At 31.2% G+C, this 26,740-nt stretch overlaps 2 long non-coding RNA genes across 5 annotated transcripts in view; one reads left to right on the top strand and one right to left on the bottom strand.

The window, feature by feature from the left end:
• The window catches only part of LOC127721793 (uncharacterized), an 89,624-nt gene that overhangs the window by 13,181 nt on the left and 49,703 nt on the right, over positions 1 to 26,740 (top strand). For 3 of the 4 annotated variants that reach the window (XR_007991467.1, XR_007991469.1, XR_007991466.1), the window contains exon 2: positions 21,928 to 22,069. The exons of the other annotated variant lie outside the window; for it this stretch is intronic. This is a non-coding gene — a long non-coding RNA (uncharacterized LOC127721793). The remainder of the gene's footprint in view (positions 1 to 21,927; positions 22,070 to 26,740) is intronic. 4 annotated transcript variants of the gene reach the window in all.
• LOC127721796 (uncharacterized) lies at positions 21 to 2,711 on the bottom strand. The gene is made up of 2 exons (XR_007991473.1): positions 2,554 to 2,711; positions 21 to 740 (listed from the first exon to the last, which is right to left on the bottom strand). It is a non-coding gene; the product is annotated as an uncharacterized LOC127721796 (long non-coding RNA).

Below are 26,740 nucleotides of genomic sequence, written 5' to 3'. Positions count from 1 at the left end.
AAGTTCTAATAAAAGACAACTAATGACCACATAATTTTATGTAAATAAAATGAAACAAAAACATTTAAGTATTATTTTAGTTTTTAAAGAGTATTTTTTTTCCATTTCTGTTGATAAATGACACACATATTCGTTTTGACTATATGTAGCTTGCCACTTTCTTTGTTTTTTATCTAATTGTTCTTATGCCAAAAAGACATTTATTTTATTACCCTTCCCTAGATTTTCCATCAAAGATGATGGAATTTTGTGATGGAAAAAATGCCATCACATTCCATCATGTTGATGGATTATTGGAACAACTTTCCATCAATGCTGGAAAATGGTTGATGGAAAAGGTTTGATGGAATTTGTGTTCATGATGATGGAAAATTGATGGCATAATTTCCATCTGATGGGTAACTGATTTTGCCATTTGATGGATAATTGATGGTATTTTTGCCATCTGATGGAAAACTGATGGTAATTTTGCTATCAGATGGAAAACCAATGGAATATTTCCATTACATGTAAAATGCATGGAAACTTGATGGAGAATTGACCATCAGATGGAATTGGATGGATGAGTAAGGAGAATGTCTTTAGAAAATCTTTCCATTTATGGCATTTTCTGTGATTTAATAAAATAATATTTGTTCTCTGTCATCTATAATAGGTAGTCCTGTTATATGTGTGTATCTTTTCGTTCAGTGTCCCATTGAACTCTCTGTCCTTAAAGTTGAAATTGTTGATGGCAAATTCTGCAAAAATAAAAGTAAAAGAATCTAGCATATAAAAGAATAAGTTAACATTGTACAGATATAAAGTTAGTTAGTTACATTTGTTGTCAATTCTGAAATTATCAAATGAAAATAACACTTTTTGAAAAGATTTGTATTAATGTGTCACTTGCAGGGTCAATTTCTAAGAGTGTCAAATCCTTCTAGAAATTTAATATTCAGAGGTGGATTTAGGAAAGGGGGCTCCCCCTTTCTGAGCTTTAGAGCTACATAACTTATTGCATAGAAGTTTTATAAGTCTTACTCCTAATGTTGACTTAATTGCCACCACCACCACCCTGGTTCAGCAGCTGATATATAACTGTACAATACATTAAACCTCATGTCAGTACTAAATTATCATCATTATAATAAGTGACTGTCCCTAGAAATAAAGAGGTTGTCCTTTCTTTTTTGTTTAATATTTGTTTTTCATAATCATTGTACTATAACATAATGGGTCTTGCCCATGTTTTATATCATACTTTTGGTGGGTATGGTATATACTATACATGTATATATAAAGATATATTATTTTACCATTTGTGGATATATAAATGTCATATTGTCAGTCACACCACAGATCTCTAATTTTATAGCAAAATTACTTTTTCAGAAGTACTATTTTATAAAACAAATAATGTTTTAAAATGATACAAAATATGACTCATGTCCTACACAATTTTATGATATGTATATGCATATTTTTGTGTCATTTGGTCTCTTGTGGAGAGTTGTCTCATTGGCAAGCATACCACATCTTCTTATTAATACTTTTTATAAATCTATGACCTTCTTTTTTTGTTGACTCTTAAAAGTTAATAAAACACTTTAAATGTCACTACTTTGAACTAAAAGAGCATGCACATATATTCAAAATTGTGGAAATTCTATTACATTGTACTTATCAAAAGATATAATCCAAAATATGTTCACACCCGAGACGTCCCAAAAATATATATAGGCGGTGCGGTAACACTACCCAGTTTTGTACATACACATGGCGACACGAAACACAATCGGAAATCCATTTTACGATATCAAATGTTTCAAAACGGAGTAGAAAATATCGTGCACCACATGGGCGCTTACATTTGTCACTCTATGCGCCATTTCTGGTCGAAAAGGGCAATTGGCGCAAGGCGGACGTCCTTCCCTATCACTGTGTTTAATAGCTTATTTAAATGGCTGTCAAGTTCCCATTAAAAAAAATTGACTTGTATTTATTTTAATGTCAGATCCTTAAACTCCCATCAAAATTAGATACTAGTACTTACTACTAGCAAATTTGTTGGCCATTTTTAATGGCTGCTTAGATTGTTAAATTTATTACCAATCAAAATGGTTCCCACCCCCACCCCCTCCTCCTCATGTTTACTAATACCCTTAAGCATTTCATTGTCTTAATTCAATAATTGTTTTGGGCAATTACCCCCAAACTCAATTCCAGCTTTCCCTTTGTGAAATACATTGTTCACCATGGCTTAACGATGCTCGCTGTTCAATTTCAAATATTATAAGGCCTAAAATAAAATATTGTCTGTTTCGCCAATCCCTACCGACCCTGCAAAAACGGGTCCGACTCATAAAATTTTATTGTCAAAACTAAGTCAAATATTATTTTATTCAGTTCTAATTTTCTGGCTTGCCAGATCGACCGATATTGTTCCAGCTTTTTGGAAAAAATAAAATTATTTCCCTACCTACCTACCCACACCTGGCTTGGCGGTGTCGGGATTGGGGAAACAAACAATATATTAATTTAGGCTTAATAAAAATCAGATATAAAGGATACATGTTAAGTTCTTCTCCTTTCTGTAATTAAATTTGCTGTCTCTGTACTTCCAACTAGTATTGCTGAGTAAAGGTAACTGGAATCTGCATGCAATCTGTTTACTATCAAAGTTGGCAGTTCCATTTTAAAATCATTAAATCCCCTAAAAGTAATAAAAAAAATCCACAAAGAATCAATTTGTTCAAGACGTTTTGAAGAAATAAATTCAATAGAAATATTATTGCTTGTTTATACAGTACATTGGAAGCCATTTGGAATCAAATTAATTACCCTCCCCCTTTTTTTATCCCCTGAACTTGGCTCAGTCATTAAAGCCACGCCATATGGTCATATCCTTAACCTGGTCGTTCTAGTCAATGTTTTAAGATGTATCTTAATCCAACTCGGAACTATTTTTTTTAAAGTAGGTCTATGGCTAGCCGTTTTACTATTTTAATATTCAAATTTCAAGATATCTCATATATATAATTAATAAGATTTCTTATGTATTGTATAAGATATCTCATTTAATATATAAGATATCTTATATAATTTAATGTTTATTAGATATCTTATATATTATAAAAGATATCTTATATATTATATAAGATATCTTAGATATTATATAAGATATCTCTATTAGTTTATAAGATATTTCATATAATTTATAAGATATCTAATAAAGAAAATTATATAAGATATCTTATAAACTATACGAACAGGTGATAGGACTTGTTAAACTGTCTTACAGGATCCTGTGTTCACAATTACTGCATAAAAATCTAAAAAGTTAGCCATACCTACCCCAAATAACCCAAAGGGTGATTGAAAGTGCTCTAGTAAGAACAATATTTTATTTAGAAATAAATAAATACGTACATCAATACAATTATTATACATGGATTGGAAAACAAGTGATAAGTCACTTATACAAATCCCTCTCCTTAATGTGCTCTAGAAAGGTAATTACTGTGGATTCATTAAAATTTGTTGGAAAACATGCACCAATTTTCATGGTTTTCGTGGATACAGTTGAACCACGAATTTGAATATTCATTGAATTACAAATTTTCTATCAGCATGATCAGGATGTCTGCAGAAACCACGAAATCACATATCCACGAAAAGGCAAGTTTTCCGAAATCCACGAAAATTGGTACCCATGAAAATAAATGAATTCACAGTTGTTACTGTCCCGCTAATGACACCATTTTATATAAGTTGAGAAAAAATACAAATCTGGCAGAACGGTTGAAACAAACCAGACACAAATTAAACGAACATTTGCTCATCAGTGTATAAACCAAATAAAACAGCCATCACATATATATTAAATGAAAGAAACATATTTAAGGTGGATGAACATCTTGGTTTGATATACTTTCATTTTAACAGACCATAAAGGGGCATAAAACCAGCATTTTTCTAGTTTCCAGACAATAGATTAACTCATGATTATGATGTCATTTTCTATTCTAATACTTTTATGATGTATTTTAAAGGGTTTTTATGGTTGCAAAGTCCTAGCTGTCAATTTATTTTTAGAAGTTACTTTTAAATGCTGATGAAGGAATTTTATTTTTAGATATTACTATTAAAAGTTGCTGAAGAAGGTTTTTTTAATTTTAGCCATGACTATGATGTCATTTTCTATTTTAATACTTTTATGATGTACATGTATCTAAATGGGCTTTTATGGTAAAAAAAAGCATTTTTCTAGTTCCAGACAGTAACTTGTGATTAAGGGTATGGATCTCTCTAAAATTGTACTACAAGGTTCCATACTACAAAGGAAAGACTGCAATTGAGTTTGGTGGTTAATGCTAAAAGGGGGATTCAAAATGTTTGGGGGGAAGGGGGGGTTTCCAATTTTTTTCAAAGTTTTCAAAATTTCAAAATTTTTAAAAGTTTCAAGAAGAAATCTTTAATTGCACAGTATTGCACATTAGATTTGTAAGATCTTTGACCACATATATTTTGTGCCAGAAACCTATATTATGTCAAAATATTGATCACAATCCAAATTCAGATAGTATCAAGCTTGAATATTGTGTCCAAATTTGCTCCAACTGTTCAGGGTTTGAACACTGCGGTCGTATTAGGCTGTACTCAGCGACAGCGAAGCATTTTATTATATGTTTTTATTAGGATTCTTACAGGCCCTAGATTCATCGTTGGGTTTGGTAATATTATTGTTGTACCTAATAACTTTACATATGAGTACCATGAGTAAATATATTCCTTGAACAGGAAATGACTTTGAAAGAGAATAATACTCTTTTAAGTAAATCTGATGAGTTTGATTATATATCTTTATTTATTTCACAAGTAAATATTTTACATTAAATTGTTTAATCAATGTTTATTTCATTAATTATAGTTTATAACTAGTATTTCAGTATTATCACTTCTTGAATATATCAATTATAAAATTTAAGATATTTATCAAAAATATCTAATAAGTACAGTTATAACTTAAAATATAGTCTGCCAAAAATATTGAAAGAGCTTAAGTTGCACATAATATGACTCATGAGGATTGCACTAAAATAACCTGTACTACCACTTTGTTTTAAATTTGTTTTTCAAGGCTTGGCAGCTGCAATTAGGTCACAAACAGAATGTGGTTATTTGGTAAACTTGTAAATTTAATACACACATTCTTCACCACTGTGAAATAGAGGTACTATATGGGATTATTTGGCTAAGTTTAAAATATTTTATGAAATCTATTATTGAATTTATTTACATGGTACCTATTTTGAAATAACGTATTAAATAATTAATCCTTCATATTGGCATAAATTATGTCATATAAACAAATTAAAAATAATTATTGTGACAAAAACATGTACTTCGTTTAACATAGGGCCCTATGGGAAATACATACAATATCTTCTTTTAGAGAACCACTAAATGGAATGAAATGAAACATGGCATGAATGTTCCTTATCAGGTGCTGACCAAGTGTTGTAACTTTGTTGGCCATCCACCATCCAAGATGGCCTTCAGCGGGGGACTTAATTTAACATAGAATTCTATGGACAATACATACAAATGTCTTCTTTTACAGAACCATTGGTCTTGTTATATATATATATGTTAAATTCTACAACTTTTTAAGTTCAAATGAAGGGACATTTCATGTCAAAAACTATATCATGGCTTGAACTGAAAAATTCGACATAAATTTCATTGCATAATTTCTTTTTAATTACATATGTGTTTTTAGCTCACCGTTCCTTCGAACTGTGAGCTTTTGCCATCACTTGGCGTCCATCGTCGTCCTTCTGGTGTAAACTATTTCAAACATCTTCTCCTCTGAAACTACTAAACCAATTCCAACCAAACTTAAGCTGAATGATGCTTAGGTTATCTAGAATAAAGTTTGTGTTTTATTTACTGTTTCTTCAAATAACATGGCCGCCATGGCTAAAAATAGAACATAGGGGTAAAATGCAGTTTTTTGCTTATATCTCAAAAACCAAAGCATTTAGAGCTAATCTTTTTTTGGGTTGCTGCCACTAAATTGATAATTTTCAGGTAATTTTGCAGTTTTTATACGCCTGTTTACGGGACGTATTATGCCTTTATGGTATACCATTGTCCGTCCGTCTGTCCGTGACATTTACTCAAAAACGCTCTAACCAATTTGCATAAAACTTTGGTGAATTTGTTTTTATCTATTGACATGAGCTCCCTTTTGTTTTTTTATAAATTTTAGATTTTACGTTTCCAAGTTATGGGGTTTTATTCATTAAAAAAAGGGGGATTTTCCAGTTTTCGGATAATAACTCAAGAATTGTTTCACCAACTTGCAAGAAATTGTGGTGAATTGCTTATATCTATTGACATGAGCTCCCTTTCGATTTTTATATATTTTAGATTTTACGTTTCTGAGTTATAGGGTTTTTATTCATAAAAAAGGGTGATTCTCCAGTTACAGGGTTTTTATTCATAAAAAAAGGGGGATTCTCCAGTTTTCGGACAAAAAATCAAAAATGCTTTCAGCAGTTAGTATGAAACTTTGGTGAATTGTTTATATCTATTGATGTAAGCTCCTTTTAGAATTTTATAAATTTTTCATTTTACATTTCTGAGTTATGGGGTTTTATTCATTAAAAAAGGGGGGATTTTCAAGTTTTCGGACAATAACTCAAAAATGCTGTCAGCAATTCTTATGAAACTTTGGTGAATTGTTTATATTTATTGATGTAAGCTCCCTTTACATTTTCATAAATTTCTAATATGACTGAGAATTAATTGAACTTTATTTGATTATAGTCTGACAACAGATTTACTGTATTGTGCAACAGCACAGTGTATTGCACAACAGCAAGAAATCTTTAATTGAATATAAATTCAATTTATATAACCAATTTCAAGTTCTTTGACTACATTTATTCAGAAACCTATAATATGTCAAATATTTTATACAATCCAAATTCAGACCTGTATCAAGCTTGAATATTGTGTCCATTTTTGCCTCAACTGTTCAGGGTTGGACCTCTGCGGGCGTATCCAGCTGCGCTCAACGAAGCAGTTTATTGGTTATTAGTCCCCTACTGACAAAGTCAAGGGGACTTTAGGTTTGCACTCTGTCCGTCTGTCCGTCCGTTTATCCATCCGTCAGTCCGTCAAATCAGTTTTCCACACTTTTTTTCTTCGTCCTTAAAGATATTGATTTGATATTTGGTAAATAGTTTTGCCATGACAAGTTATAGATCAAGTTCCAACTTTGTTCCGGTCTGATGATTTAGTCCAGAGTTATGGACCATAACTCTGGACCATATCTAATGTTGAGAGTACTATATTAAACCATAATTTCTAGACAAAGGGACATAACTCGTTTTTTAAAAGACATGCTTTGGTAAATTATTTGAACAATTTTTTGGCAGGCTTGTTTGTTATTTTGTATAAACTAATTTTCTGAATGCTATATATATATATAAAAAAATTATGAAGTGAATTAGATAATAATCTATTTTTATTAATGTATATATATTACATTACATTGTGTAGATAAAAATTTTTGACATTTTATAGATAAGTTACAAATCTATATTAGTTTGTGACAAATAAAAGAAAAAATATTTTGAACTATTAATTACATTTCATTATAATTTGAAAATAGATATATACTGTATTACATCATATCTAATTTTAGAGAACTATTAATCATATCTAATGTTAAGGTGTTTTCCACACTTTTTTTCATCATGCTTGAAGATATTGATTGATAATTGGTATTTAGTTTTATCATGACAAGTTATACAGATCAGGTTTAAAATTTTGTTTCGGTCTGATAATTTTGTGCAGAGTTATGGTCCTTGGACTTGGAAAAATTCACTCATTTAATCAGTTTTCCACACTGTTTTTAATCATGCTTGAAGATATTGATTTGATATTTTCTTTTTGTTTACACCATGACAAGTTATAGAACAATTTAGCTTTTTGTTCCAGGATAATGAATTTTTACCCGGTAGGGGACTATGTATTGCCATGCAATACTCTCAGAATGCTTGTTATCTTGAATATTATTAATGATAAAGAAAAACTGTGAACAACAAAAATGTTCAGCAGTTCTACAAATAAGTTCATATGATCAAAATTGTCAATTGACCCCTGAAGGAGTTATTGCCCTTTAAGGACAATTTTACACAATTTGTTTATCATGTTTTTTAACTTTAAAAAATCTTCTTCTCTGAAACTACTAGACCAATTCCAACCAAACTTAAGCTGAATGATTCTAAGGGTACCTGGAATAAAGTTTATGTTTTATTTTCTGTTTCGTAAAAAAAACCAGCCGCCATGGCTAAAAATAGAAAGTAGGGGTAAAATGCAATTTTTGGCTTATATCTCAAAAAACCAAAGCATTTAGAGCTAATCAGATGCGAGGTAAAAATGTTTATGAGGCCAAGCTCTGTCATCCTTGAAATTTTCAGATGAATCTAACAACCCATTGTTGGATTGCTGCCACTTAATTGGTAATTTTAAGGAAATTTTGCAGATTTTGGTTAGGCCAAAAAAAAACCATGTCTGTTTAAGGTTACATAGTTTAAAAAAATAGGGTAGGTAGGTCGGTATTTCCATTTCATTTTCATTTTATTTTTTGAGACATGATTTTGAGTCCAAGTTGATAATGGGCCCAGTTTACCTGTATTTGTAATGATTGGATTATTTCCCTTGGTTATTGGTTGTAAAAAAATGGCGGCAAAGTGTTTATTTCATCACACGAGTCACGAATTTCCTTAAAACAGCTATCATATTCACGATTGTGAACATTGGGATGTATCAGGCAATTGATTTATATTATTGGCAACACTAATTTCACTTTTGACACAAGTTCAATTTATTTTTCACTTTATGACAGAAATAAAATGACTTAGGGTCAGCGCTCAAAAGTAGGGTTGATCGGGTAACCGTAAACAGACATACCATTCTCAATTTTATATATTCTTTTTGGCCTTGTTATCTTGAACATTATTAATGATAAAGATAAACAGTAAACAGCAAAAAGGTTCAGCAAAGTAAGATCTACAAATAAGTTCGATGATCAAAATTGTCAAGTGTCCACTTAAGGAGTTATTGCCCTTTAACATCAATTTTTCACAATTTGTTCATTTAGTTTGCTTACTTTGAAAAATCTTTTCCTTTGAAACTGCTGAATCAATTTCAGCCAAACTTAAGCTGAATGAGTTTCAGAGTATCTAGTATAAATTTTGTATTTTATTTTCTTGTATGTCAAGAAACATAGGGGTAAAATGCATTTCTTTGATTTTGAAGAAAATATGACAGATACAAAGAACATTTCAATGGAAGTTTTAAGCCATTCATTTATAATATATATTGAAAGCAAAAATAATCATTGATGAAAGATTTAAGCAAAAAATTACAGGTGAGCGATTCAGGCTCTTGAGAGCCTCTTGTTTATGTCCCTGTCGTAGTGGAGAGGGAATTAAGTTTTACCCTTGTCCGTCTGATCATTCGTCTGTTAATCCATCTGTCTGTCCATACTTCCTAAAGTTGGTTTCTGTTCTCTAACTTCAGTTTGCATTAACCAATTATTATGAAACTTATACAAAATGCCTATTACCACAAAACACAGATCAAGTATGAATTTTGGTGGCGTCACTAATAATAATGACAGACACTATAACTGTTCTAGAGTTATGCTCCTTTACAAATAAAAAAATTGCTGAATTTTTTGTTCCCATTCTCTTTTTTAAGTTTCCTCAACCAAATGTTATGTTATGAAAATGAAAATGTATATTGACAAAAGAATCCTTAATTCATGTAATTTTAATTTTTCCTTGACACTATAGTCCAAAAGCAAGACAGTCTATTATCTATATATACAGATAGATATATGCTGTTTATTTTAATGTGGCATTGGTGACATTCAACAATGTGTTCTACAAGATCAGTTTAAGGGGAACCACTTATCATAAGTCCATGACATTTGGCATTCAATTGTATAAGCATAATGTGGCACATTTCATTTCCACACAGATTATTTGACCCTGTCCGCGTGGTCATAGTCTATTGACTTAAAACTTTTGCATAGTTTACATGTTAAAATTTGTGATTAATAGATATAAGAAGATGTGGTATGAGTGCCAATGAGTCAACTCTCCATCCAAGTCAAAATTTATAAAAGTAAACCATTATAGGTCAAAGTACGTCTTCAACACAGAGCCTTGGTTCTCACGTGCACCGAACAGCAAGCTATAAAGGGCCCCAAAAATTAAGTCAGTTTAAGGAGAACCGATAATGATAAGTCAATGGTATATGGTACACAAGTGTATACATGGTATATCACAATGTACATTGGAATATTTAATCGCCATGGAGATTGTTTAGCCCTGCCCTCTCTTTTATGGTTAATTGTCTTTCCTTGATGGAGTTAAAAAGCAAGACATAGGTATGCTGTTTCCGGCAGCGGCATCAACAATGTATTAGTTTGTGGTTAGGTCTAGTTTATGGTGAACCACAAGTGGTACAGGTCAATCATATTTGATATGCAGTTGTATAAGCATTGGCACATCTCATATCCATGGAGATTATTTGGCCCTGCCCCCTCAGTCATGGTCTATTGACTTTGAAACTTTTGCTTATTTTACATGTATTAGTTTGTGATTAGGTTAGTTTATGGTGATCCACTAGTGGTAGGTCAATCATATTTGGTATGTACAGTTGTATAAGCATTGGCATTTATCTCATTTCCATTGAGATCATTTGGCTCCGCCCCCTTAGTCATGGTCTATGGACTTTAAAGACTTTGCTGAGTTAACATGTATTAGTTTGTGATTAGGTCAGTTCAATGGGAACCATTAGTGGTAGGCCAATGTTAACTGGTATTCAGTTGTATAAGCATTGGCATATCTCATTTCTTTGAAGAATATTTCGCCACGCCCCCTCAGTCATGTTTTATCGACTTAACTTTTGCTTAGTTTACATGCATATATGTATTAGTTTGTGATTAAATCAGTTTAAGATAAACTGCTAATGTTAAGTCAATGATATTTGGTATGCAAATTTATTGGCATTTGCATGTATCGTTTCCATGGAGATTATATAGCCCTACCCCCTCTTCATGGTTGACTTTGAAACTTTTACATAGTTTACAAGTTAATGTTTTTGTTTAGGTTTGTTTTAAGGGAACGACTTATAATTAGTCTTCGGTATTTAGTATGCAGTTGTGTTAGCATTGGCACATCTCATTTACATGGAGATTGTTTAGCCATGTACCTCAGTCATGGTTCATTGACTTTGAATATTAGTATAACTTAGGTAAGATGTTAAAGTATTGCTATTGTGAAAGTACTTTAATTCGTGGGTGTCAATTTTCGTGGTTTGGGCAAAATTTACATGTTCATGGATTTTAGTTTTCTAAAAAAAAAAAAAAAATTGAAGAATCGAAGCCATTAGATTTAGGAACAAAGGTTACAAATTGTCTGGATTGAAGGAAACTGCAAAGTAAAGATATAAATTGTTGCACCTGGGTAAATTGTAGTGATGACTCTAATTAACCTGAGATAGAGTGATCAACAGATTAAAGACCATCAAAGGTGTTAATTAGGCAAACATGTCCCATAAAGAAAACAGTTATATAAACAAATGATATAAACATACCTTGAATTGTAAAATAAGTACTTTTCAAAAGCAAATCCAGCATGAAATTTTTATTATAAAACTTTTTTTTTTTTGAGAATGAAAAGATCAAAAGTTGTACAGTTTAAGTTTTTAAAGATTAAATGGGTATGATCCTTCCTGCAGTTGTAGTTCATAGTCTGTTTGCCCTGTGATTACTAGAATAGTAGTCTCAGATTTGTGGATATGCAATATATTCTCTAGATCATATCTGTAGTCAAACTTACATGGGGATCTTTCCATTTTGACAACAGTTGTTATATTTCGTTGGACACTTAAATCCGTTGATAAAGTCACCCATGAAAACCACGAAAATTGGTTCCCCACGAATAAAAGTACTTTCACAGTATATTAATTTCAACATTTGCATAATCAAAATTAAAAAAAGGCGAGACAATGTATCTCTGTGATAACAGTTCATTGACTTTAAAACAATTTCTCAGTTTTTTTCTGGGTATTTTGTGTCTGTATACTCCACATTCACTAGAGGTATAGGGGGAGGACTGAGATCTCACAAAACTAGTTCAACCGTGTTTAAACAGGACCATAATTAAGTCTCCCAAACAATGTTTGGAGACTAATTGGTTTTGCTCAGTTTTTCCTCTTCCTCTTCAGCTGCTTTTAAGTTTGAACTTGTTCACACCTGTTCTCCAAAAACACTAGTCAGATTAACTTAGGGGTTCCAAATATGTAAGAGCTAGGGTTTTGTTTGTGCTATGGAGTTTTTAAAGGGGTAAATTGAGGGGCAAAAAGGAAGGAGGGTTTACTATAGAACCCTATGGGATTTAATTTTTTAGCTCACCTGGCCCACTTGTCGTCTGTCGTCGTCGTCCGTCGTTTACTTTTACAAAAATCTTCTCCTCTAAAACTGCTTGGCCAAAATTTAACCAAACTTGGCCACAATCATCATTAGGGTATCTAGTTTAAAAAATGTGTCCAATGACCTGGCCAACCAACCAAGATGGCCGCCATGTATAAAAATAGAACATAAGGGTAAAATAGGGGGTTTATATAAGTCAGCTTTACCGAGTGATGCGTTTTTAGATTCATCACTCAACAACTTCCTGTTTAACAAACACTTGTATCATTTTACCCATGATAGCCAAGTTGAAAATTTTTCGTCAAATTTTTCTCAGGAACTACACTACAAGGATTTCTGAAATTTGGTTTCAGGGTTTATATAAGTCATGGTAGTCAGCTTTACTGTGTGATGCGTTTTTAGATTCATCACTAAACAACTTCCTGTTTAGGGCAAAGTCAAAATAAATGGTTCCCTGCATATAAAACAATATTTATCAATCATCATGATCATACTGATCATTTGATTGAATAAAGTAATTTCAAATGATGTGGTTTGATGTGTAGAATATTACTGCAAAATATCTTTGGAAAATCTCAAGTATTTAAAAAATGACATTAAAAAAAGATACCAAAATTGTTAGGAGTGCAACACTTTTTTGTGACATTTTGAAAAAATACTTTTTTTTAAAGACACAACAAATTATTGTATGGAGGTATGTGCCTTAAATTCTAATTTGTTTTACAACTATTATGTCTTAGTGATGAATTTAGCTTAGAATGAAGCTTTTCCATTGAACCATTTTGATACAGATGTGTTTTGAAAAAAAGCAGTGCCCTGTCAGGAGTGCAACACATAAATTAGTACTACTGAGGAATAGAATGTTTTTTTTTTAATAAATGAATCACACCTAAACATAAACAAAAGTCAATCCTGTAAAACAAATTTGTCCTTTCCAAAATGAATACTTCATTTACCTGATTATTGGTATAAATAACGTGTGAGAGTCAAGTAAATAAGGCCTCCCTATGAGTGTCAGGAGTGCAACTTTGAAGTTTAAAGACTCACACCTGATAAATACAAAAGCCAACATATTGTTCTGTTTTATTTTTCAAAAGATACTATACTAGATACAAGATTGCACCCAAAGAGTAGCCTGATAAATAAGGAATTTATCTTTTTGAGCCATTTCTTTGATGTCAGGAGTGCAACAGTTTTAAAATGTACTATCTCTATTTTGTTCTAGATTAATTTAATCCTTAAATTTGACAGCAATACACCAAACTACATAATGACCTATGATTCAGTAAGATCAATATATAACTAAGATAGCTGTATAGTTTGATGAAAATCCTAGTTGATTTGAAAAAGTTATAAAAAAATATTAAGTGTACTATCTCTATTTTGTCTGAACTGCAAATCCAAGCTTTTTGGACCTAGATTAATTTAATTCTTAAATTTGACAGCAATACACCAAACTTCTTAACAACCTGGGATTCAGTAAGATTAATATATTACCAAGGTAGCTGTATAGTTAGTTGAAAATCTAAGTTGATTTGAAAAAGTTATAAAAAGAATTAAAGTGTACTATCTGAATATAGTCCGAACTGCAAATTCAAGCTTTTTTTGACCTAGATTAATTTAATCTTTCAATTTGACAGCAATACACCAAACTACATAATGACCTATGATTCAGTAAGATCAATATTTTACTAAGATAGCTGTATAGTTTGATGAAAATCCTAGTTGATTTGAAAAAGTCATAAAAAAATATAAAGTGTACTATCTCTATTTTGTCTGAACTGCAAATCCAAGCTTTTTGGACCTAGATTAATTTAATTCTTAAATTTGACAGCAATACACCAAACTTCTTAACAACCTGGGATTCAGTAAGATTATAATATTACCAAGGTAGCTGTATAGTTAGATGAAAATCTAAGTTGATTTGAAAAAGTTATAAAAAGAATTAAAGTGTACTATCTGAATATAGTCCAAACTGCAAATTCAAGCTTTTTTGACCTAGATTAATTTAATCCTTAAATTTGACAGCAATACACCAAACTACATAATGACTATGATTCAGTAAGATCAATATATTACTAAGATAGCTGTATAGTTTGATGAAAATCCTAGTTGATTTGAAAAAGTTATAAAAAGAATTGAAGTGTACTATCTGAATATTGTCCAAACTGCAAATTCAAGCTTTTTACACGACCGCAAAAAAATTTTTGTGGTCGTATATTGGTATGACGTTGGTGTTGTTGTCGTCGACGTCGTCGTTGTCGGCGTCCGAAGACACATTGGTTTTCACACTCTAACTTTAGTTTAAGTGAATGGAACTCTATGAAATTTTACCACAAGGTTCAATACCACAAAAGGAATGTTGGGATTGATTTTGGGGGTTATGGTACCAACAGTTAAGGAATTAGGGGCCAGAAATAAGCATTTTTGTAACTTCCAGACATAACTTGTGTGTTAGTGTATGGATCTCTCTGACATTGTACCACAAGGTTCCATATCACAAAAGGAATGCTGGGATTGATTTTGGGGGTAATTGCCTCAAAATTTTAGGAATTAGGGGCCAAAAAGGGAAAAAAAACCAAGCATTTTTCTAGTTTCAGGACAATACCTTGTGTGTAAGTTTATGGATCTTTATGAAATTGTACAACAAGTTTCCATATCACAAAGGGAAAGCTGGGTTTGAATTTGGGGGTAATTGCCCTAAATGTTTAGGAATTTGGGGCCAAAAAGGGGCCAAAAAACAAGCATTTTTCTAGTTTCCGGACAATAACTTGTGTGCAAGTGTATGGATCTCTCTGAAATTGTACTGCAAGGCACCATACATTATAACACAAAGGGAAGGCTGGGATTGAGTTTGGGGGTGATGAATCATAAGGGGGTTCAAAAAATTTGTGGGGGGATTTTTTTTTCCCTTTTTTTTCTTTAAAATTTTCCATTTTAAATTGGTTATTTCTGATTTATATATAAAAGAAATAATAATGATATGGTTTGAATAGGTATATTAAAAGAATTTTAAGTTCTTAGACCACATTCATTCTGTGTCAGAAACCTGTGCTGTGTCAAATATTTAATCACAATCCAAATTCAGTGCTGTATCAAGCTTGAATGTTGTGTCCATACTTGCCCCAACAGTTCAGGGTTCGACCTCTGAGGTCGTATCAAGCTGTGCCTATTTTATTTTGACCTAGATTAATTTAATCCTTCAATTTGACAGCAATATACCAAACTACATAATGACCTATGATTCAGTAAGATCAATATATTACTAAGATAGCTGTATAGTTTGATGAAAATCCTATTTGATTTGAAAAAGTTATAAAAAAAAATAAAGTGTACTATCTCTATTTTGTCTGAACTGCAAATCCTAGCTTTTTGGACCTAGATTAATTTAATTCTTAAATTTGACAGCAATACACCAAACTTCTTAACAACCTGGGATTCAGTAAGATTAATATATTAACAAGGTAGCTGTATAGTTAGATGAAAATCTAAGTTGATTTGAAAAAGTTATATAAAAAAGAATTAAAGTGTACTATCTGAATATAGTCCAAACTGCAAATTCAAGCTTTTTTGACCTAGATTAATGTAATTCTTAAATTTGACAGCAATACACCAAACTACATAATGACGTATGATTCAGTAAGATCAATATATTACTAATATAGCTGCATAGTTTGATGAAAATCCAAGTTGATTTGAAAAAGTTTAAAAAAAAATTAAAGTGTACTATCTGAAATTTGTCTAAAATTGCAAATCCTAGCTTTTTTTTACCTAGATTTAATTTGACAGCAATACACCAAACTACATAATGACCTTTGATTCAGTAAGATCAATATATTACCAAGGTAGCTGTATAGTTTGATGAAAATCTAAGTTGATTTGAAAAAGTTATAAAAAGAATTAAAGTGTACTATCTGAATATAGTCCGAACTGCAAATTCAAGCTTTTTGGACCTAGATTAATTTAATCCTTAAATTTGACAGCAATACACCAAACTACATAATGACCTATGATTCAGTTAGATCAATATATTACTAAGATAGCTGTATAGTTTGATGAAAATCCTAGTTCATTTTAAAAAGTTATAAAAAAAATTAAAGTGTACTATCTCTATTTTGTCTGAACTGCAAATCCTAGCTTTTTGGACCTAGATTAATTTAATTCTTAAATTTGACAGCAATACACCAAACTTCTTAATAACCTATGATTCAGTAAGATTAATATACAGTCGAACCTCGTTGTGTCGAAGTCGAAAGGGACCGACCAAAGTATTCGACTCATCCGAGGTTCGACTAATCCGAGGTCGAGTGTGTCATCAAAAATTTGGAATGCAAGAAATACGGTATGAGATTTGCGGAAACTAGATACTTTGAACAGCGTGCCTTTTTTCGATATGACACACTTTATAATTGTGTATGCAATCGCCATTGTTGGTCCTTCATAATATTCAAGCACACAAGAACAGATACAAATCTTGCACAAATAAAATCAATAGTCTACACAAATATTTATGAAGGTCAGTCACTATAAATTATGAAATCATTCGCGGAACGAAATATATGTTCTGGACGGTCTCTGATGAGGTTGTCTGTTGTACATTAAATTATCATGAATTTATCATAATTGTCTTAATCCTTTATTTATTGTAATTAATGAGTTTTAATTCTAACGATTGATTTAATCTTGGCTAGTGTCATTTAAATTTGTTTCGTTTTTATCTCATGTGAAATATGTTCAGCACACTTAAGTTCCGCTTGTACAATCAACAAAGGTGTTAATTACGGGCAACCATAAACATGTCAATTTAACTGTTATACAAACAAGTATGTTTACTGAGCTTTAATCTCTTTTGAAAATGATTAGGTTGCATAAGAAATACCTCCTATTTGAGTTTTTATCATTAGGTCTGCATCTTTCGAAAATTCTTACTTTCGAACTTCGAGACATCGGCGTCAATTTACATTAATTTTATATCGACCGGACTATAAAATTTACTCGACATAACCAAGTATTTGAATCAACCGAGTTCGACTCATCAGAGGTAATTATGCATTGATCAAACAGGAATTTTACCGGGACCGAGAAATTACTTCGACTCATCCAAGTTTTCGACACAACCGAGTTTGACACAACGAGGTTCGACTGTATTACCAAGGTAGCTGTATAGTTAGATGAAAATCTAAGTTGATTTGAAAAAGTTATAAAAAGAATTAAAGTGTACTATCTGAATATAGTCCGAACTGCAAATTCAAGCTTTTTGGACCTAGATTAATTTAATCCTTAAATTTGACAGCAATACACCAAACTACATAATGACCTATGATTCAGTAAGATCAATATATTACTAAGATAGCTGTATAGTTTGATGAAAATCCTAGTTGATTTGAAAAAGTTATAAAAAAAATTACAGTGTACTATCTGAATATAGTCCGAACTGCAAGTTTCATTCTTTTTTTTACCTAGATTAATTTAATTCTTAAATTTGACAGCAATACACCAAACTACATAATGACCTATGATTCAGTAAGATCAATATATTACTAAGATAGCTGTATAGTTTGATGAAAATCCTAGTTGATTTGAAAAAGTTATAAAAAAAATTAAAGTGTACTATCTCTAATTTGTCTGAACTGCAAATCCTAGCTTTTTGGACCTAGATTAATTTAATTCTTAACTTTGACAGCAATACACCAAACTTCTTAACAACCTGGGATTCAGTAAGATTAACATATTACCAAGGTAGCTGTATAGTTAGATGAAAATCCAAGTTGATTTGAAAAAGTTATAAAAAGAATTAAAGTGTACTATCTGAATATAGTCCAAACTGCAAATTCAACCTTTTGTGACCTAGATTAATTTAATTCTTAAATTTGACAGCAATACACCAAACTACATAATGACGTATGATTCATTAAGATCAATATATTGCTAATATAGCTGCATAGTTTGATGAAAATCCAAGTTGATTTGAAAAAGTTTAAAAAAAAATTAAAGTGTACTATCTGAAATTTGTCCAAAATTGCAAATCCTAGCTTTTTTTTTACCTAGATTTAATTTGACAGCAATACACCAAACTTCTTAACAACCTGGGATTCAGTAGGATTAATATTTTACCAAGGTAGCTGTATAGTTAGATGAAAATCTAAGTTGATTTGAAAAAGTTATAAAAAGAATTTAAGTGTACTATCTGAATATAGTCCAAACTGCAAATTCAAGCTTTTTTGACCTAGATTAATTTAATCCTTGAATTTGACAGCAATACACCAAACTACATAATGACGTATGATTCAGTAAGATCAATATATTACTAAGATAGCTGTATAGTTTGATGAAAATCCTAGTTGATTTGAAAAAGTTATAAAAAGAATTAAAAGTGTACTATCTGAATATAGTCCAAACTGCAGATTTAACCTTTTTTGACCTAGATTAATTTAATTCTTAAATTTGACAGCAATACACCAAACTACATAATGACCTATGATTCAGTAAGTTCAAAATATTACATGTATTACTAATATAGCTGCATAGTTTGATGAAAATCCAAGTTGTTTTGAAAAAGTAATAAAAAAATTAAAGTGTACTATCTGAATTTTGTCCAAAATTGCAAATCCTAGCTTTTTTGACCTAGATTAAATTTGACAGCAATACACCAAACTACATAATGACCTTTGTTTTAGTAAGATCAATATATAACCAAGGTAGCGGTATAGTTTGATGAAAATCCAAGTTGATTTGAAAAAGTTTTAAAAAAAATTAAAATGTACTATCTGAAATATGTCAAAAATTGCAAATCCTAGCTTTTTATACGACCGCAAAAAAAATTTGCGGTCGTATATTGGTATGACGTTGGCGTCGTTGTCGTCGTCGTCGTCGTAGTCGTCGTCTGGCTTCGTCCGGCGTCGTCCGAAGACACATTGGTTTTCGCACTCTAACTTTAGTTTAAGTGAATGGATCTCTATGAAATTTTACCATAAGGTTCAATACCACAAAAGGAAGGTTGGGATTGATTGTGGGGGTTATGGTACCAACAGTTAAGGAATTAGGGGCCAAAAAGGGGCCAAAAATAAGCATTTTTGTAACTTCCAGACATAACTTGTGTGTTAGTGTATGGATCTCTCTGACATTGTACCACAAGGTTGCATATCACACAGGGAATGCTGTGATTAATTTTGGGGGTAATTGCCTCAAAATATTAGGAATTAGGGGCCAAAAAAGGGGCAAAAAACAAGCATTTTTTTAGTTTCATGACAATAACTTGTGTGTAAGTGTATGGATCTTTCTGAAATTGTACTACAAGGTTCCATATCACAAAGGGAAAGCTGGAATTGAGTTCGGGGGTAATTGCCCGAAACGTTTAGGAATAAGGGGCCAAAAAGGGGCCAAAAATAAGCATTTTTCTAGTTTCCAGACAATAACTTGTGTTCAAGTTTATGGATCTCTCTGAAATTGTACCACAAGGTTCCATATCACACAGGGAATGCTGGGATTGATTTTGGGGGTAATTGCCCAAAACGTTTAGGAATATTGGGCCAAAAAGGGGCCAAAAATAAGCATTTTTCTAGTTTCCAGACAATAACTTGTGTTCAAGTGTATGGATCTCTCTGAAATTGTACTGCAAGGTACCATACCACAAAGGGAAGGCTGGGATTGAGTTTGGGGGTGATGAATCATAAGGGGGTTCAAAAAATTTGGGGGGGAGGATTTTTTTTTTTTCCTTTTTTTTTCTTTTAAAATTTTCCATTTTAAGTTGGTTATTTCTGTTTTATATCTAAAAGCAAATAATAACGATATGGTAGGAGATACACACCAAACAGGATGTGTAAATTATTATAAAATAAGTATTGTGCAATAGCAAGAAATTTTCAATTGCACAGTATTGCACAATAGCAAGAAATCTTCAATTGCACAGTATTGCGCAATAGCAAGAAATCTTCAATTGCACAGTATTGTGCAATAGCAAGAAATATCCAATAGCACAATATTGCGCAATAGCAAGAAATTGTCAATTGTACAGTATTGCGCAATAGCAAGAAATATTCAATTGCACAGTATTGTACAAAAGAAGATACTTCGTATAAATTGCTTATTTCTTGACCAATTTCAATGGGGTTTTATTCTTGAATTCTTGGGGTTCTTTAATATGCTGATTCTAACAGTGTATTAAGTTTTTTGATTTTGGGCCCCGTTTTTAAATTGGTCCACATTGAGGTCCAACGGGTCCAAAATTAAACTTTGTTTGATTTCATCAAAAATTGAATTATTGGGGTTCTTTGATATGCCGAATCTAACCGTGTATTTAGATTCTTAATTTTTGGTTCTGTTTTCAAATTGGTCTACATTAAGGTCCAAAGGGTCCAAAATTAAACTTAGTTTGATTTTAACAAAAATTGAATTGTTAGGATTCTTTGATATGCTGAATCTAAACATGTATTTAGATTTTTGATTATGGGCCCAGTTTTTAAGTTGGTCCAAATCGGGGTCCAAAATTAAACTTTGTTTGATTTCAACAAAAATTGAATATATGGGGTTCTTTGATATGCTGAATCTAACCATGTATTTAGATTTTTGATTTTTGGGCCCCATTATCAACTTTGTCCACATTGAGGTTAAAAGGGTCCAAAATTAAACTTTGTTTGATTTCATCAAAAATTGAATTCTTGGGGTTCTTTGATATGCTGAATCTAACCATGTATTTAGATTTTGGATATTGGACCATAATAGTTGAATGTCCAATTTAAAATTTTTAAGTTCTTAGACCACATTCATTCTGTGTCAGAAACCTATGCTGTGTCAAATATTTAATCACAATCCAAATTCAGAGCTGTATCAAGCTTGAATGTTGTGTCCATACTTGCCCCAACTGTTCAGGGTTCGACTTCTGCGGTCGTATCAAGCTGCGCCCTGCGGAGCATTTTATTTACATTACATTAAAAAAACACTGGATCAACGATATTACTTATTAATAATAAAGTTCAAAATACAGTTTTCTATAGATAAGAATACAGAATATTTCTATTTCTATGCCACTTGTTTAGCTCCCTAAATAGATTTTGTGAATTTATTGGGTTGTTGTTCCAGAGATATGTAACTTTATAAAATGTTAGATTTAGAAGTCAACTTTTCAATTGTAAGAAGACTTTATAAAATGTTAGATTTAGAAGTCAACTTTTCAATTGTAAGAAGCCTTTTTAAACTGTTAGACTAGAAATCAACTTTTCAATTGTAAGAAGACTTTATAAACTGTTAGATTTAGAAGTCAAATATTCAAATGTCATGCACTTTCTAAAGTTTGAGACAGTCATATGTTGAAATTTTTTCTCTACAATATAAATAAAAATAAATGTTTCAGACAAATTTAATTTAACAATAAGATAGGAAGAACATTTTTTTTGGTCTTAATTCATTACATTTTTTATTTAAAGGGACAAAAACCGGTACAGAACAATCATCCTTTGAATTTTTGAGACGAGAATTGCCAGTAGGCTTGGCTAATATAATGATGGAGATGAACCAGTTACCAGAACCTCTATTAAATGTACCATCAGTTACAATGGTCAGCAACTGGTAAGTTTGTCAATGTCCATGTAAGCATGCAGTTAACTTGTAAAGCCATACAATGACCTCTAGTTGCTCACATCTATGTTATTTAGTGTCTTATGAATACTTGTCACATTGCAGGGGTGTGGAAATTGTTGTGAACTCTTGTCTATGGGCAAGAAAAACTGTAAATTTTACATGTCCGTTAAAAAGTTGCTTGCTCTTAATTTCCCAATAATTATTGAAGTATTTTACTGTAAGCTTGTATGATTCTTAAAACTGATTTGTATCACAATATAAATGATGTTTGTGGTATTTGTTTAAGTGTTCAAATGTACGAGTCGGGCAAGTAGGGCATCACATTTCCACACACCTGCATTGGTGATAATACCACATCTTATTTTTATACGACCGCAAAAAAATTTTGTGGTCGTATATTGGTATGACGTTGGCGTCGTCGTCGTCCCAAGACACATTGGTTTTCACACTCTAACTTTAGTTTAAGTGAATGGATCTCTATGAAATTTTACCATAAGGTTCAATACCACAAAAGGAATGTTGGGATTGATTTTGGGGGTTATGGTACCAACAGTTAAGGAATTAGGGGCCAAAAGGGGCCAAAAATAAGCATTTTTGTAACTTCCAGACATAACTTGTGTGTTAGTGTATGGATCTCTCTGACATTGTACCACAAGGTTCCATATCACAAAGGGAATGCTTGGATTGATTTTGGGGGTAATTGCCTCAAAATTTTAGGAATTAGGGGCTAAAAAAGGGGCAAAAAACAAGCATTTTTCTAGTTTCATGACAATAACTTGTGTGTAAGTGAATTATGAAATTGTACTACAAGGTTCCATATCACAAAGGGAAAGCTGGGTTTGAGTTTGGGGGTAATTGCCCTAAATGTTTAGGAATATTGGGCCAAAAAGGGGCCAAAAAACAAGCATTTTTCTAGTTTCCAGACAATAATTTGTGTTCAAGTGAATGGATCTCTATGAAATTGTACTGCAAGGTACCATACCACAACGGGCAAGCTGGGATTGAGTTTGGGGGTGATGAATCATAAGGAGGTTCAAAAAATTTGGGGGGGGATTTTTTTTTCCCTTTTTTTCTTTAAAATTTTCCATTTTAAATTGGTTATTTCTGATTTATATATAAAAGCAAATAATAATGATATGGTTTGAATAGGTAAATTAAAAAAATTTAAGTTCTTAGACCACATTCATTCTGTGTCAGAAACCTATGCTGTGTCAAATATTTAATCACAATCCAAATTCAGTGCTGTATCAAGCTTGAATGTTGTGTCCATACTTGCCCCAACTGTTCAGGGTTTCGACCTCTGCGGTCGTATCAAGCTGCGCCCAGCGGAGCATTTTATTTTACCTAGATTTAATTTGACAGCAATACACCAAACTACATAATGACCTTTGATTCAGTAAGATCAATATATAACCAAGGTAGCTGTATAGTTTGATGAAAATCCAAGTTGATTTGAAAAAGTTATAAAAAGATTTAAAGTGTACTATCTGAATATAGTCCGAACTGCAAATTCTAGCTTTTTTGACCTAGATTAATTTAATCCTTAAATTTGACAGCAATACACCAAACTACATAATGACCTATGATTCAATACGATCAATATATTACTAGGATAGCTGTATAGTTTGATGAAAATCCTAGTTGATTTGAAAAAGTTATAAAAAAAATTAAAGTGTACTATCTGAATATAGTCCAAACTGCAAATTCAACCTTTTTTGACCTAGATTAATTTAATTCTTAAATTTGACAGCAATACACCAAACTACATAATGACCTGTGATTCAGTAAGGTCAAAATATTACATGTATTACTAATATAGCTGCATAGTTTGATGAAAATCCAAGTTGATTTGAAAAAGTAATAAAAAAATTAAAGTGTACTATCTGAATTTTGTCCAAAATTGCAAATCCTAACTTTTTTGACCTAGATTAAATTTGACAGCAATACACTAAACTACATAATGACCTTTGTTTTAGTAAGATCAATATATAACCAAGGTAGCTGTATAGTTTGATGAAAATCCAAGTTGATTTGAAAAAGTTATAAAAAGATTTAAAGTGTACTATCTGAATATAGTCCAAACTGCAAATTCTAGCTTTTTAGACCTAGATTAATTTAATTCTTAAATTTGACAGCAATACACCAAACTACATAATGACCTATTATTCAGTACGATCAATATATTACTAAGATAGCTGTATAGTTTGATGAAAATCCTAGTTGATTTGAAAAATTAAAAAAAAAAATTAAAGTGTACTATCTGTATATAGTACGAACTGCAAGTTCAATCTTTTTTTACCTAGATTAATTTAATTCTTAAACTTGACATCAATACACCAAACTACATACTGACCTTTGATTCAGTAAGATCAATATATTACAAATATAGCTGCTTAGTTTGATGAAAATCCAAGTTGATTAGAAAAAGTTATAAAAAGAATTAAAGTGTTACTATCTGAATATAGTCCAAACTGAAAATTCAACCTTTTTATGACCTAGATTAATTTAATTCTTAAATTTGACAGCAATACACCGAACTACATAATTACCTGTGATTCAGTAAGATCAATATATTACTAAGATAGCTGCATAGTTTGATGAAAATCCAAGTTGATTTGAAAAAGTAATAAAAAAAATTTAAGTGTACTATCTGAATTTTTTTCCAAAATTGCAAATCCTAGCTTTTTTGACCTAGATTAAATTAGACAGCAATACACCAAACAACATAATGACCTTTTTTTCAGTAAGATCAATATATTACCAAGGTAGCTGTATAGTTTGATGAAAATCCAAGTTGATTTGAAAAAGTTATAAAAAGATTTAAAGTGTACTATCTGAATATAGTCCGAACTGCAAATTCTAGCTTTTTTGACCTAGATTAATTTAATCCTTAAATTTGACAGCAATACACCAAACTACATAATGACCTATGATTCAGTACGATCAATATATTACTAAGATAGCTGTATAGTTTGATGAAAATCCTAGTTGATTTGAAAAAGTTATAAAAAAAATTAAAGTGTACTATCTGAATATAGTCCGAACTGCAAGTTCAATCTTTTTTTACCTAGATTAATTTAATTCTTAAATTTGACAGCAATACACCAAACTACATAATGACCTTTGATTCAGTAAGATCAATATATTACTAAGATAGCTGTATAGTTTGATGAAAATCCTAGTTGATTTGAAAAAGTTATGAAAAAAATTAAAGGGTACTATCTCTATTTTGTCTGAACTGCAAATCCTAGCTTTTTGGACCTAGATTAATTTAATTCTTAAATTTGACAGCAATACACCAAACTTCTTAACAACCTGGGATTCAGTAAGATTAATATATTACCAAGGTAGCTGGATAGTTTGATGAAAATCTAAGTTGATTTGAAAAAGTTATAAAATGAATTAAAGTGTACTATCTGAAAATAGTCCGAACTGCAAATTCAAGCTTTTTTTACCTATAATAATTTAATCCTTAAATTTGACAGCAATACACCAAACTACATAATGACGTATGATTCAGTTAGATCAATATATTACTAAGATAGCTGTATAGTTTGATGAAAATCCTAGTTGATTTGAAAAAATTATAAAAAAATTAGAGTGTACTATCTGAATTTTGTCCAAAATTGCAAATCCTAGCTTTTTGACCTAGATTGAATTTGACAGCAATACACCAAACTACATAATAACCTTTGATTCAGTAAGAACAATATATTACCAAGGTAGCTGTATAGTTGGATGAAAATCCAAGTTGATTTGAAAAAGTTATAAAAAAAATTAAAGTGTACTATCTCTATTTTGTCTGAACTGCAAATCCTAGCTTTTTGGACCTAGATTAATTTAATTCTTTAATTTGAGAGCAATACACCAAACTTCTTAACAACCTGGGATTCAGTAAGATTAATATATTACCAAGGTAGCTGTATAGTTAGATGAAAATCCAAGTTGATTTGAAAAAGTTATAGAAAAAATTAAAGATGCCTATCTGAATTTAATCATTTTTTTTTTACCCATTAATTAAATTCTTTCATTTCACAGCAATGAATCAAACTAACAAATAAACTGGAATTTTGTAAGATCTTTATTTAATTTAGTTAGATGGGATGATTAGTACCAGTGAAGCAAGGGTCCAGAAACGGTCATATATGCCAGTCATGTCCTAAGATGAAACTATTTGTCCTAAACGAGTAATTGGGATTTAGGTCATTTCATTGACTCAATGTTTGAAATCGGATTTCTTAATCGCCATTTTGCACTGTCTTGTGTAAGTTGTGATCATTTGTTTTTGTTTATAATCCCTTTCCTGTAATAAAACTGCCACTCCAGTTGTTTGGTAATCCTGAGGGCCCTCCTAATATCTATATCAATGCCTCCGGGAAACATTGGCTAATGATCGCTAATCACTTTACCTGTGGTTTTAATTCACACCTGACAGTGATCACAAGCTCAGAATAATATCTTAACAAAAATTGAAATTCACTGACAAGTGTATTCATTATTTAATTACTTTTCAGCAAAGACAATCATCAAAACTGATTTAAAAATTAAATCTAAATTTACGGAAAAAAGTATTTTTTCATGTGCTTTATTTACTATATATTACGCATGCGTGAAATTGTCTTCAGCAAATTTAATATTTAATCGTAAAATGCAAATTGA

The sequence above is a fragment of the Mytilus californianus genome, unplaced genomic scaffold (genome assembly GCF_021869535.1).
Source record: "Mytilus californianus isolate M0D057914Y unplaced genomic scaffold, xbMytCali1.0.p SCAF_12, whole genome shotgun sequence".
Taxonomy (NCBI): domain Eukaryota; kingdom Metazoa; phylum Mollusca; class Bivalvia; order Mytilida; family Mytilidae; genus Mytilus; species Mytilus californianus.
This window is presented reverse-complemented; position numbering and strand designations above follow the sequence as displayed.